Raw genomic sequence first — 13,191 nt, forward strand, 5'->3', positions numbered from 1 at the left:
TTGGGCAACCCATGAAAATGGCAGCCCCCATAGGCAAAGTTAGGAAAGTGAAGGATGCAGGCAGATATTTCTCCCTGAGAATTTTCTCTATCACCTGAGTCATTTTCTTGCATACAAGGGCTGCAGATGGATGGGTATTTCCTCGACACCCAGGCAAACCAATGGCATGTGACGCTGGCTCTGACAGGCAGGCCCTGACCAGAACATGCTGTGGTCCATAGCCTTGGTTTCCCCAGGCTGGTGGGTGGGTGAGTGGTTGTCCTTGCCTCGCAGGGGCATTTGGGAAAGTGGAGCCTCACTTTGAGAGAACTGTTTAAAACGAAAATGCTGGCATTGACGTGCCCTTGCGAGTCAAGTGGCATTCCGACAGAGCGTTTTACCAAATAAACCTTTTGCTATTTAACCTTCCAAAGCCTGCCTCCTCGTGTGGAGTTGCTTCTCTGCTTACTTTCTCTTTAAACAACAGCCTTGCTGCGTCTGCCAAAGTTGATCGATCAGGCCTGAGACACGCAGTGCAGGATCTTTTCTTTGCATAAGCGAATACAAGGATACCAAGATTTTTAAAACTGGATCAAAATTAATGGCTTGAAACGATGTTTCCCAACCAAATGCGACATCAGGGCCGTTTTCTTTCTAATGAAGAGCCACCCTGCAAAAGTGGAATAGAAGCTGGAGTGAAGGAATTATTCTGCCTGGCAGGATTAACCCCAACGCACACACAAACCAAGGATGGGGGATATTCACACATGCAAGAGACTCAGGCTGGGGGTCCTTACCACAAGCGAAACTGGGGGAAATGTGATGCCTGGCAGAAGGAAGAGCCTCTGGGGATTCCTGCTGCTTAAGTCTTCTCCAAACTGCAATCCTTTCTCCAAGCTGTCATTCTTTTCCGCAGTTGGTCTTCTCCACATTTGGCTTTTCCCCCCTTTTGCTTTTTCTTTTTAAAAGCAGAATAAAAGCAACTTAAGTAACGGACATAAAAACTTCCTAATGTCTCAACAAATGAAACTGACCTGTAAAAAATGTTTCTTGGAGGGGGGAAAATGAGAGAGAGACATTGCACATACAGTAGTTTTGTAGCCTTATGAGGCTTTGCCCTCGGGTGGGAAAAATATTGCGCCTGGGAAAGGGAAGTGGGAGTCAACAGACACTCAAGGAATAGTTTCAGAGAAAAAAGGTTTTATTTCTACCATCCATGAACTGGTAGAAGGAGCAAGTGTGATAGTCCACAAAAGCATGCACGAGTTCACAGTCATGTGCACAAGCATATATACCCCTTTCCAGTTCCCTCCTCCTTTCTCCCCCCTCAGGAGTCCTGCCCCATGATGTGTTCCCCTGAGCATGTACAGAAAGCTGTCTTGGAACTATTGTGGACTCTTGGCAGGATAGGGGGTGAGGGGGTTTCAGTGTGTTCCAGTTGTTTCATTCTTGTGCTTTGGCATGGTTCCCGGACAGAAAGCAAGCTGCAATGTGGTTCTTTAGCAAGGCCAGAAGGCATGAGAAAGGCCTGAGAAACAATGGACTGTTCTCTACCTTTGTTACAGCAGAGCGGAATGTTTCTGATGCTTAGCTGCTGAGAAAATGATTTTGAGAAGCTTTGAGCCTGCTTTGGTGGGGGGTGACTTTGGGCCTAGGTGAGGTCACCTGTCCTCACCTTCCTTCAGTTTTGTAAACCAATAAAATTAAGAAAAATACATTTTAAAAAACAACAAAAAACAACAAGGACTTCAAAGAGTACTTTGAATGGGGAGAGGGGGAACTACAGAAATGACCGGATATTTCAAAGAGCAGCAATGCAAATAATAGTTTATACCCTGGCCATGCAGTCTCCTCCTGCGCTGGTCTACTCAGATGTAAATCTGCCAAGTTCAGGTAAGGGTGCCCAGGGGTGCCCTTAAGGTAGGGCTTGAAGAAGATGGTGTTTGGGCCTCACAAGAAAGGATTTAAGGGTGACAGGTGAGGGAGCTGAGGGAGGCGAAAGAGGGAGCTCTTCATCCCACTATATGCCCTGCTAAATCAACACCTGAGTAAAACCTTCCTCCTTCTTGGAGCAGATGAATGTTGAGATGAATGGGACACCGAGCTCACCATGGCTGTGTAGCCTTTCTAGGCCCTTTAAACCATGGGTAGGAAAAATGTTGCACCCGAGCAGAGACAAAAGGAGCCAAACGACATCAAGGGGTTAAATCCAGAGAAAGAGTTTTGACCTGGGTGGGCAGAGGAGCAAGTGTGATAAGTCACAAAACAAGCAAGAAGTTCACAGCCATTGCACATAGTTTTTATATCCCCTTCCAGTTCCCTCCCCCTTCTTCAAGAGTCCTGCCCATGAGTTCCTCTGAGCATGAACAGAAAGCTCCTGTGTTGGGACCATTTTTGGACCCTTCCCAGAAAGGGGGTGAGAGGGTTTCAGTGTGTTCCAGTTGTTTCATTCTTGTGCTTTGGCATGGTTCCCGGACAGAAAGCAAGTTGCAATGTGGTTCTTAGCAAGGCCAAAGGCTCTGAGAAAGGCCTGAGAAGACAATGGGCTCTGTTCTCTACCTTGTTGCAATCTTTTTTAATAATAATAATAATAATAATAAATTTTATTTATATCCCGCCCTCCCCAGCCGAAGCCGGGCTCAGGGCGGCTAACAACAATAAAACAGTACTGTTGCAGGAAAAATCCGAGGGCTCCCTTGGACAAAAAGTAAAGACACCAACCAGAGTAAATTGGAGCAAATCAGCAGCCTGTAGGCTTGGCCTTTATTGTACTGTTGCAGCAGGGTGTTCCCCTCACCCGCAGGAGAGAGGAAAGACCCAGAACAATGGTGTGCAAGACCTTATAAAAACTTTTGAAATTCCCCTCCTCTAGGTCAAGCCCACCCCCAGAAACATCATGCATACATTACAGAAAGGAGGGGTTGAGGGAGGAGTTGTGGTGGTAACCTGAGTGTCTTGTCACCTGGCTGGTTCCTCCTTTCTCCCCCTCCCATGAACCAGTTGTGAATAACAAAGAAAAGGTGCAGTTTCCTTCCCCCTGAGGGGAATCCGGCCATGGTCCTTTTGTTGCTGTCTGCTCTGAATATACAACCGTATGCAGTCCATTGTGTCCATGATGAGATGAGCCTGAGCCCATCAGGATGCTTATCTCGCTTATCATGCCCCACCAGGTGCAGTAGCCAGGTATGTGACTGCTCGCTTAGGGGATTATGGCTGACCGTCACCAGGGCACCCCCCTTAGCTAGTCCTTGAAATATGGAGTAGAATAAAAGTGGAACGGTGCAAATCTGATGTATGGTTGATTTTCTATGAATTTATAACAGAAGTGTAGCGTATGTAGTGTGTGAGTGTGAGTGTGTGTGAAGTCTGTACAAACTGAATGATGGGGGGGGGGGTTTCCTGCTACAGTTCCCCCCTTCGGAGATAAGATTGCAAAGGTGGCTACTTTGCAATCCTTTTCTCCGCACAATTTAAGGTGGTAAATATTAACCTGCTATTCTCCGTCCCAGATGCGTGTGTCCATGTGAGCCTGAAAGGGACTTGGAGGTCATGCTTCTTTGCATAGAAATGTAACGGTGTAACAGTGCATAGTTAGACATAGGATATCACGTAAAATTAATATTTTGTTGCTCAGTTACTTGTGGTATTCTAGCATCTTGGAAGAAATGTTTTCTCAATAGTGGTCTATGCTTTACATTTAGCAGGAAGGTCCAGTAACGACTGAAAAATGCAGTTTCCTTTGTCCCCCGCCATTTTTGTGTGTTTCCCAGGTGTCAAGCTAGCTCTTCTGTGGTCTCACACCGGGCATAGTGCTACAGGCGTGGCAATCCCTGGTGAATCCACTTAGGGCTTTCATATTAACCATGTTGCATGGCCGGTTTGGACACGTCATGAGAGAAATGTCTTTGCCTTGGCCATTCTATGGTATTTTATTATTATGGGCTCTGGTCTTGCAGTCATGGGAAGTTGCTCACTTGCACTTTAAGGACCAAAAAGCTAATTGCAGCCTGGATACACTTGTCCAATTTAAACTGAGTCCAATTTGAATTTATCTTGCCCCATGGTTCTCAACTTTTCAAAACAAACTGTTAAAAGAAAACCATTCTTGAAAAGGGCATTTGTCCAAATAAGTCAATTTAACTCTATAAGGGATCACTCCTGCTAAACCAAAGCATATCCACCTTCATGTATCTTGTGTTTTATGGATCCAGAAGCTTGTCCTAGGCAAAACAAAGTTCAGCACATTTTAAAATGGATAGGGAAAGTTGGCAGAGCGCTAGATGGAACTATGAAATGTGGTTATAAATTGATCTAAACATTGGACTACACAATAGCGTGAGCTATTAGAAAGTATAAAATGCATGAGAATTCTCCATTGGTGTGTAAGCAATAAGACATTAAACATAAAAACAATTACAGACAAAAATTGCCCCCCTTTGTGGAAATCACACTGTCAAGACACATTTCAAATTTCCTACATAAGAACACATAATACAAAACAAACTAATTAAATATCAGTTGCATATCTTGACACAATTGTGATCTTCTCAATCCTGGAGCACAGTCTTAAGGTTCAAAAGTGAGACAATGTCCTTAGAATTCAACTCCTCCCCCCTTTGTCAGCTCCCCTCCCCCCTCAGTCTATATCCTTTTCAAGAGATAGCTGTGGGCATTTTGAAAACTGGTGTCTGTTGTTGCAGGTCTTGTGATGGTGAAGAACTGAGTTTGAGGGGTTGTTGCTGCTTTTTCATCATTGCACATCTGTAGAAGTGACATCCTGTGAGAGGGGCAGGGTTTTGGGGGGACTTAAAGACAGAGTTAGAAAAAGAAGGGGCAAAAGCCCCTCCCCAAGAAAATCTCCTTGAGTTATTAGCTGCAAATAATAAAATCTTAGCATGTTAAGCATTTTACTCATTTTAATATTATTATCTCATTTCCATATAATTACTGTTATTATCTGCTAAGTTTGTTTGCTTTCTTTCACTTAATAAAAAATTACTCCACATGTAGAGAAAGAGAACTGTAAAAATACAAGAAAGGTTAAAAAAATAAAAAAGAAAGCAAAAAATTAGATTACCAGTCAGATCTAAACAGACTTGACACAAAAACATCAGATTTAGAAAAGAATTATTATTAAATAATACAAAGGTATTATCAAAACCACACAGATTACTACTGGATTGAAAAAGTGGGAAAACAATGGAAAAGGGTTTAAAATGACTTTCAACGTGTGATGGACATGTCCCAAAAGTAAAACACACACACACACACAATGACCTATGAGGAAGCAAAAATAAATAAATGCTAAGACACACATTTTTTAAAAAAAAAAACACCTGAAGTAACCTGAAGTAATCTGTTTTGGCATTCTAACAACCCAATGAAAAACTGATTAATAAATGAAAAGCAGATTATTTGTAACCTAAAAAGGTGTCAAAGCCACAAAGAGATAGAGGGAAATCAACTAGCAGGGATTCAGACTTGTTTGACTGTTTGGCTTTAAGGGAAGACAAAAGAAATACAAATGCAGTGACTGTTTGGCTTTAAGGGAAGAAAGACAAAAGAAATACAAATGGAATTACTTTTTGTAGAGTATTTAAATCACTGTTTGCATCCCCTCGTTATCATTTGTGCTGTGGGAGAAAGGAAGGGACAAACACTTTGTTAGTGGGGTTCACATATCCTGTTAAAAGGGAAAATTATTTCATGTGAGAAGTCAGTGGGAGTGCTTTTAAATTTACCTGTGAAAAGAATTTGGCATGTTAAGATTTGAAACTTGGCAACCTCTTGACTTTTGATGGTCCAGTACTTAGCCCTTTTGGAGCAAAAGACACATTAAGGGTGATTTCCCTCAATGGTTCCAAGTTTTACATAAGGAAATTTGGATAAGTTTCTCCCTGCAGCCGAAGCTCTGGAAAAACCTCCTCTCCCCCCTTCCTACAGTTCCCCCTCCTTCCTCTCTCTCCCTTTCTTTCAAGCTGATCTAGCCTCTGTGCATGTGCAGAGTTCATGTCTCAGCAAACCTTTTATACTATTGAAAATGTTGGATCTTTTGGCTAAATTACCATTTGAATAAGGGAAGGGAAGGGTAAGAAGTACATTTTAAAAAATAGGGTTAGATTTTAAAACAAAAAAGAGAAACTCAGCAATTCAAGTATTCACCCAAGCTAGCAGTTTTCTAAGGGATCATGTTTCCTTCAGCCCAAGCAAGAGATTGTTTCCTTTATGTACAGGAAAGGGCTAATATCCCTCTGGCCATTCGCAGAACAATGCCACGCCCTTATATATGGGAAAAAATGGCCAGAGTCAGAATTTATAAGATTTGTTTAACATTCTCAGTCATTTCAGCCTTACCATTTGCAGACAAATTTTTCCTGCCCTTTATTTACAGGATGGTGAAGGCTACTGACTATATGTCAAGGCTCATTCTACTTGATTATATGAATTTGTATGTGCTTAAACTTTGAGTAGACTTTTAAGTCTGATTTTTGTAAATAATAGACAAAATGATAAGCACTGTAATCACTCAAATGCCTGATATCACCAGTTCTGCTTCAAAACATCACGGCTTTCACCTCTCACCTTTTTAAAAAACGAAGAGCAAAGTTGGGCTGAATTTCAACTCATCACATGCTTGCAGACACATGGCCCTCCACACAGCCACAAATTGGGAAAGTTGAAAGGGACCCTGGGGTCATCTAGTCTAACCCTAAAATGCAGGGTTCATAGCAAGATTTTCACAGCAAGATTTGTACTACCAAAGAGACATACATATGTACACAGACACAACTGTTTGAAGAGACCATAAGCCATGCTCCTACCATGTACTAAGGAAGAGGAAAATAAAGGTACCCAACTTTATACAGAACCCTTTTAGCAGATCTTGAAGCTAGTTTGAGTGAGAGTTTACTTCCTTAGACTAAAGAGTGCAAGTTCCTAGACTGTTATTATCTTTAAAGGAAGATTGAAGTGAACATTTTCTTCCTAAGATAGGGAGAGGATCTTTTATAAAGCAAAGTTAATTCAATTGATATAACCACTCACAAATAATTAAATCAGCCATAGATTTGATTTAAAAGGAATACAAAAGTGAACAATTTTCCTGAACTTGCAGAGGCATAGTAAGCCTAATCTATGCCCCCCCCCTTTGCAGTTTCCTTTAAAGGAAGCTTACTCAGGAGTAAATTTACCTGGCACAGAAGTAAGAAGAAGAAAAAAAAACCTGAATGAGACAGAATGAAACAAGGGGGAGCATTTTCTAAGAAAAGAGACCAGGAAGTCTTATAGAGACTGATATCAGGAGCCTTACAATAACTCTTCTGTCCAACCAAATCAAAGTTAAAACTAGACTCAGATATTTTTCTTAGAAGGAACACCATACTTTCATAGGAATATGCTTAATCTAATACATACACTGCATTTTAGCTTGAGAGAGCAATTGTGCTCAACTAGGCTTTTGCAGCAGAAACATTTGTGTCTTCACAGCAAATTTCAAAATGCTGGAATAAAAAAGATTGGAACACGGATATAGACTAAGTTGCAGCAAAACATAATCTACCATCAACTTAAATCAAATCATACTCCTCACTCAAGCCACTCAGAGGAAGACTCTTTGGAGCCTCTCTCAAATAACAAACATTTGCACACTTCATTCTAATATATATATATACATATATTTATCCTGTTTAAGATTGATGAGGCCAAACATTCCTTAGCTTCCTTAGATTTTAAATTTTGAAGCAAGCTGGCAATTTAAAAACTATGTGCATTTAAGAACAGTCTGTGGATGCCGAAGCCAATGTAAACACAAACCCTTTAAATATTTCTAAATTTTTGAGTACATCTCTTATTCATTTTTTTTCCTAAATATATTTTAGAGAAACTAAGATCTCTAATGTGTGGGCTCTCAGGCTGGGCTGTTATTATATCTACTGCCTTCTGAGCACCATTAGGTTCATGATTTCATGTTCTAACTTTAGATGATAGTTTAACAACACAATTTTGATGTGTTCAGCTCTCCCTAAGGGTTCACACTCTGATTTTGTTGAAGGATCCCTGAGGTGGCTGCTGTGCCCTGGGTTCCAGGTGGTGGGCCTAAGCCACCCACTAAAAGTTACAACGGTCTTGTACTTTGTACTTGGAAAGACCATTTTGCCCCTTTATTTTAAACTGGAGGGGCGTATCAGAATCCACTCTGGGGCAAGAAAGCTTCATGGAAGCTTTGTTGCCAGGAGGAGTCCAGCCAGGGTGTCTAGTGAGCTCCCATTTTCCCTCTAATACTGAGGGGGGGTTGCTCAGTAGATTACACTAGGAGGTAGAAGAACGGGTACAAGAAAGGGACAAAGAATGGGGGGGGGAGAGAATATTCTACCAGTATTCAAGTTATCTTTCAGCTAAAGCAATCCCTGCCTACCAGTAAACTACAAGCAGTTTGTCTAGAAAACCACGGGTCTCTCTCTACCCGCATTAGCCTCGAAATCCACGGGTCTCTCTACCCGGAAAACCACAGGAACACTCCTGGAAACCACGGGTCTCTTCTACCCGGAAAACCACGTCTCTTAAATTCTACTTAAACCACGGGTCTCTCTCTCACCCGGAAAACCACAGGAACACTCCTGGAAACCACGGGTCTCTTCTACCCGGAAAACCACGTCTCTTAAATTCTACTTAAACCACGGGTCTCTCTCTCACCCGGAAAACCACAGGAACACTCCTGGAAACCACGGGTCTCTTCTACCCGGAAAACCACGTCTCTTAAATTCTACTTCAGTACTGTTCACAAGACTAACCCTAGTGTGGGGCCCCAGTTTATGTACTACCCTCTATTAACCACAACAGCCTCCTACCTGACCTCGAAACTAATTTCGGGATTCCCTACTGAACATCTGCACAGCGCAGTGCCGGATCGGGGTCCCGGAAAATTAAAGGTTTGGAAAGGAAGCAAATGACCTTGCGTTCTCACGTGCCCGGGTCATCCCTAACAAAGGTCGCCAGGCAGGAGGGGCAGCTTCATTTGCGGAGGTTATAGGAGAGTTTTAAGAGGGAGGGAGAGATAGATTTGTAAAGGAAAGTGCAGTATAGATCCGCAATTCCCTGGCCGACTCCGAAAGGGAAAAACGGGAGAGGGGGATGGGGGTTAGGACGCCCCTGGACGACCCCGAAAAGGTGGCGTCTGATAGCAGATAAGAACCGTGTTTCCCCGGACGACTCCGAGGGGGAAACCGGGAGAATTAGGACGCTCCTGGACGACCCCGAAAAGGTAGCGTCTGATAGCAGATAAGGACCGTGCTTCCCGGGACGACTCCGAGGGGGAAGACGGGGGGGGTTTTTAGGACGCTCCTGGACGACCCCGAAAAGGTAGCGTCTGATAGCAGATAAGAACCGTGCTTCCCGGGACGACTCCGAAAAGGGAAGACGGGAGAGTAAGGACGCCCCTGGACGACCCCGAAAAGGTGGCGTCTGATAGCAGATAAGAAGGAAAGATAGGAAAGTCCGGCTGTCGTGGGGTACTTTTTACCACCCCCCCTCCCAATGTGTCTACTTCAAACCCATACTCACGTTCGCAGATGTCCCCCGTGGATCCCGGGATCCTTTCTCTTTAGCCGGCTTGACCTTGCCTTTGCTCCCCCTGGTTGGGCTTTTGGTGACGATTGATTACCGCCCGCAAAGAGGAGGCAGGGAGAGGAAAAAGGATCCCTGGGCTAAGGTTGCCCAGTGGCGCCTGATCCCTTCCATCTCCCCCCTCACCTTCACAGGAGGACCAAGTGTCCCTGAGCATGGTCGCCAAACTGTTGCAGGAAAAATCCGAGGGCTCCCTTGGACAAAAAGTAAAGACACCAACCAGAGTAAATTGGAGCAAATCAGCAGCCTGTAGGCTTGGCCTTTATTGTACTGTTGCAGCAGGGTGTTCCCCTCACCCGCAGGAGAGAGGAAAGACCCAGAACAATGGTGTGCAAGACCTTATAAAAACTTTTGAAATTCCCCTCCTCTAGGTCAAGCCCACCCCCAGAAACATCATGCATACATTACAGAAAGGAGGGGTTGAGGGAGGAGTTGTGGTGGTAACCTGAGTGTCTTGTCACCTGGCTGGTTCCTCCTTTCTCCCCCTCCCATGAACCAGTTGTGAATAACAAAGAAAAGGTGCAGTTTCCTTCCCCCTGAGGGGAATCCGGCCATGGTCCTTTTGTTGCTGTCTGCTCTGAATATACAACCGTATGCAGTCCATTGTGTCCATGATGAGATGAGCCTGAGCCCATCAGGATGCTTATCTCGCTTATCATGCCCCACCAGGTGCAGTAGCCAGGTATGTGACTGCTCGCTTAGGGGATTATGGCTGACCGTCACCAGGGCACCCCCCTTAGCTAGTCCTTGAAATATGGAGTAGAATAAAAGTGGAACGGTGCAAATCTGATGTATGGTTGATTTTCTATGAATTTATAACAGAAGTGTAGCGTATGTAGTGTGTGAGTGTGAGTGTGTGTGAAGTCTGTACAAACTGAATGATGGGGGGGGGTTTCCTGCTACAGTACAAACAACACTTTAAAATCATTCATTATAAAATTAATTAATTCAAGCCACTGGCAACCATTGGGCCAGAGCTCTGCGAAGATTGCCAATGGAGGGAGTCAGGCTGTGCCCTGGCCAAAGGCCTGGTGGAACAGTTCTGTCTTGCAGGCCCTGCGGAAAGATGTTAAGTCCTGCAGGGCCCTGGTCTCTTGTGACAGAGTGTTCCACCAGATCGGAGCCACGGCCGAAAAAGTCCTGGCTCTAGTTGAGGCCAGCCTAACCTCTCTGTGGCCTGGGACCTTCAAGATGTTTTTATTTGAAGACCGTAAGTTTTTAGTTACAGCAAGCGGCGGAATGCTTAGCTAATGCTTTTTGTCTTAGAGGAAAATGCAGTTTTAAAATGCTTAAGGCGAGGCCTGGCTGGGGGGGAATTCACAAACAGTTTTTAGGGTTTTGGGGGGGGGGAACCCTAACTGTTCCCCTTCAACTGCGGCTCAAAGTCCACTAGGTTCTATAGGTCTACTCTGGAGTCATGGCTTTCCTGCCAAGGCACCTAAATAGATTTTGTGTGCTCACAAACACACTTCATTCACACACACACACACAGAGATATGTGCTGCATGTTCAGCTTGCTTTCAATCCTGTATTTTATATACACACACACACAAACATATATTGTGTGTATGTATGTGTGTGTGTGTTTATATATATATATATATATATATATATAAAACACACACACACATACATATACACACACACACACACACACACACGAACTATATATCTGAATCTATATATTTCAAAGTTATTTATATCACATATACACACACATATACATATTACATATATACATATATATATATATATATATATATAGATTTATAGCTCATTTCAGACAAATCTATATTTGCATTTATATATTTCATATATAAAAACATCCATGGGGTGGACCAGATATTTCATGCTCTGGTGTGCTCTGGTCCTTGGGGTCACGAAGAGTCGGATACGACTAAACGACTAAACAACAACAACAATATATTTCATATATATATATATATATGTATATATACATATACAGTATATATATATATATATTCATAAACACACAATATACATATGTTATATATACATTAAAAAATCCTCATAGATATTTGTATGTATACTTCCAGATATATTTATAGTTCATATCTACATAGATAGAGATATGCACACTTCATATATAAAGATATATTCTACAGTAGGTCTCTTAAACTCTATGGTTCCCACCATAGAGAGGGCCGAGCCCTTCCTCCCCACCCCCAATTGCGCGCTGATTGGCGACGGAGTCGAGAGAGCCCGCCCACCGCGCGGAGAGACGAGGCTCCTCCCCTTCCCCCTCCTTATAAGCCTCCGTCTCCCCGCGCCGTTCTGTGGTCGGGTATTTTTCCCCGCCCCCTAAGATCACGTGGTGCGGGGAGGCCCGTCTCCGGAAGCGACGTCATCGCCAGGCGCAGGGTGGCGTGGGGCGTCGCTGCCGGGGGAGAAGGTGAGGCGGCGGGGCCGCGGGGGTTGCCATGGCGACGGGTGTGGGGTGGGGGGACGCCCGTCGCCCTCTGGGGTGGGCGAGGGAGGCCGCCTGGAGGGTCAGGGCGGAGGGAGCCCCTCAGGCAGCGAAGCCAGCGCTGCCCATGCAGTGGCCGGCCAGGTGGACCCCCAAAATAATGGGGAGCCCCCCCCAAAGGCAGGGCCTGAGAGCAGCAGCAGCGCTGCCCCCTCTTCCCATTCCCAGAGGAGTTTCGTCGACTCCAAAAGTGGAAACACAGCATAGCCTTCCTGGCTGCCGCCATTATTATTATTATTATTATTATTATTATACGATACGATAATCTTTACTGTCATTGTCCCATACAGAACAACGAAATTGAAAAAAATCTACATCAGGCATTCAAAAACCAACAAGCCAGCTATCCCAGGCTGGTTAGCCCCCTAAAAACACTGATACCCCATAATTAAATACAATATATTCCCACAGACACTACCTTACACTGCGTTTAAAACCAAAATCGCATTATATAATATTATTATTACTATCACTATTTCTATTTTATTTGTTTGTTATTGCATTATAGTTATTAGCCACACCTTGTGCATGACTTGCAGTATTTTAAGCAAGCCAACGCATGCATATATTAAAACCAGGTTTTTTATTTTAAAAAATGGACAACACACACACAAAAAAGGCAGCTCTGCTTTTAAATGTGTTTGTGGGAAGGGAAGTGGGGATTATTGGGGGGGGTTTGTTCTTGCTCTTGTTATGTGTTTTGTGGTGTGTGTGTTTTTTAAAAATGGGTTTTTATGTTGCAAACTGCCCTGAGAGGTAAGGGTAAAGGGCGGTATGTGAATTAATTAAAAGCAAGCTGACTAAAGTAAAAAATGCAAAAAGTGTTGGGGTTATGCGCTCCCTCAGTTTGTCCAGTCCTCTTCTAAAGCTATCCCAAGCTGGTGTCCATCAGCACATCTTTCACCTGTAAGCTTCATGTGATTTGTTGCTATTCCAAATGGGAACTGCAGGATTAACATGGATAACCTAATGATGATTGTGCCAACAAAACAAAACAAAAAACCAGCAGTAGGACCACACCCTAATGCTGGCACTTGCTTGAGGTACTTCTTAATTAAGACCATTCATCTATCTAGATCAGGGGTAGTCAACCTTTTTATACC

At 43.6% G+C, this 13,191-nt stretch overlaps 1 protein-coding gene across 1 annotated transcript in view; it reads left to right on the plus strand.

Annotated features, from left to right (window-relative positions):
- The first annotated feature begins 11,908 nt into the window (after positions 1-11,908).
- The window catches only part of LOC310657704 (putative N-acetyltransferase camello), a 3,181-nt gene continuing 1,898 nt past the window's right edge, over positions 11,909-13,191 (plus strand). The window contains exon 1 of the mRNA XM_083398810.1: positions 11,909-12,013. The gene's annotated coding sequence lies outside the window, so the exon portion shown is untranslated. The remainder of the gene's footprint in view (positions 12,014-13,191) is intronic.

This window comes from Podarcis tiliguerta (genome assembly GCF_965153285.1).
Source record: "Podarcis tiliguerta genome assembly, chromosome: 9".
NCBI lineage: Eukaryota > Metazoa > Chordata > Lepidosauria > Squamata > Lacertidae > Podarcis > Podarcis tiliguerta.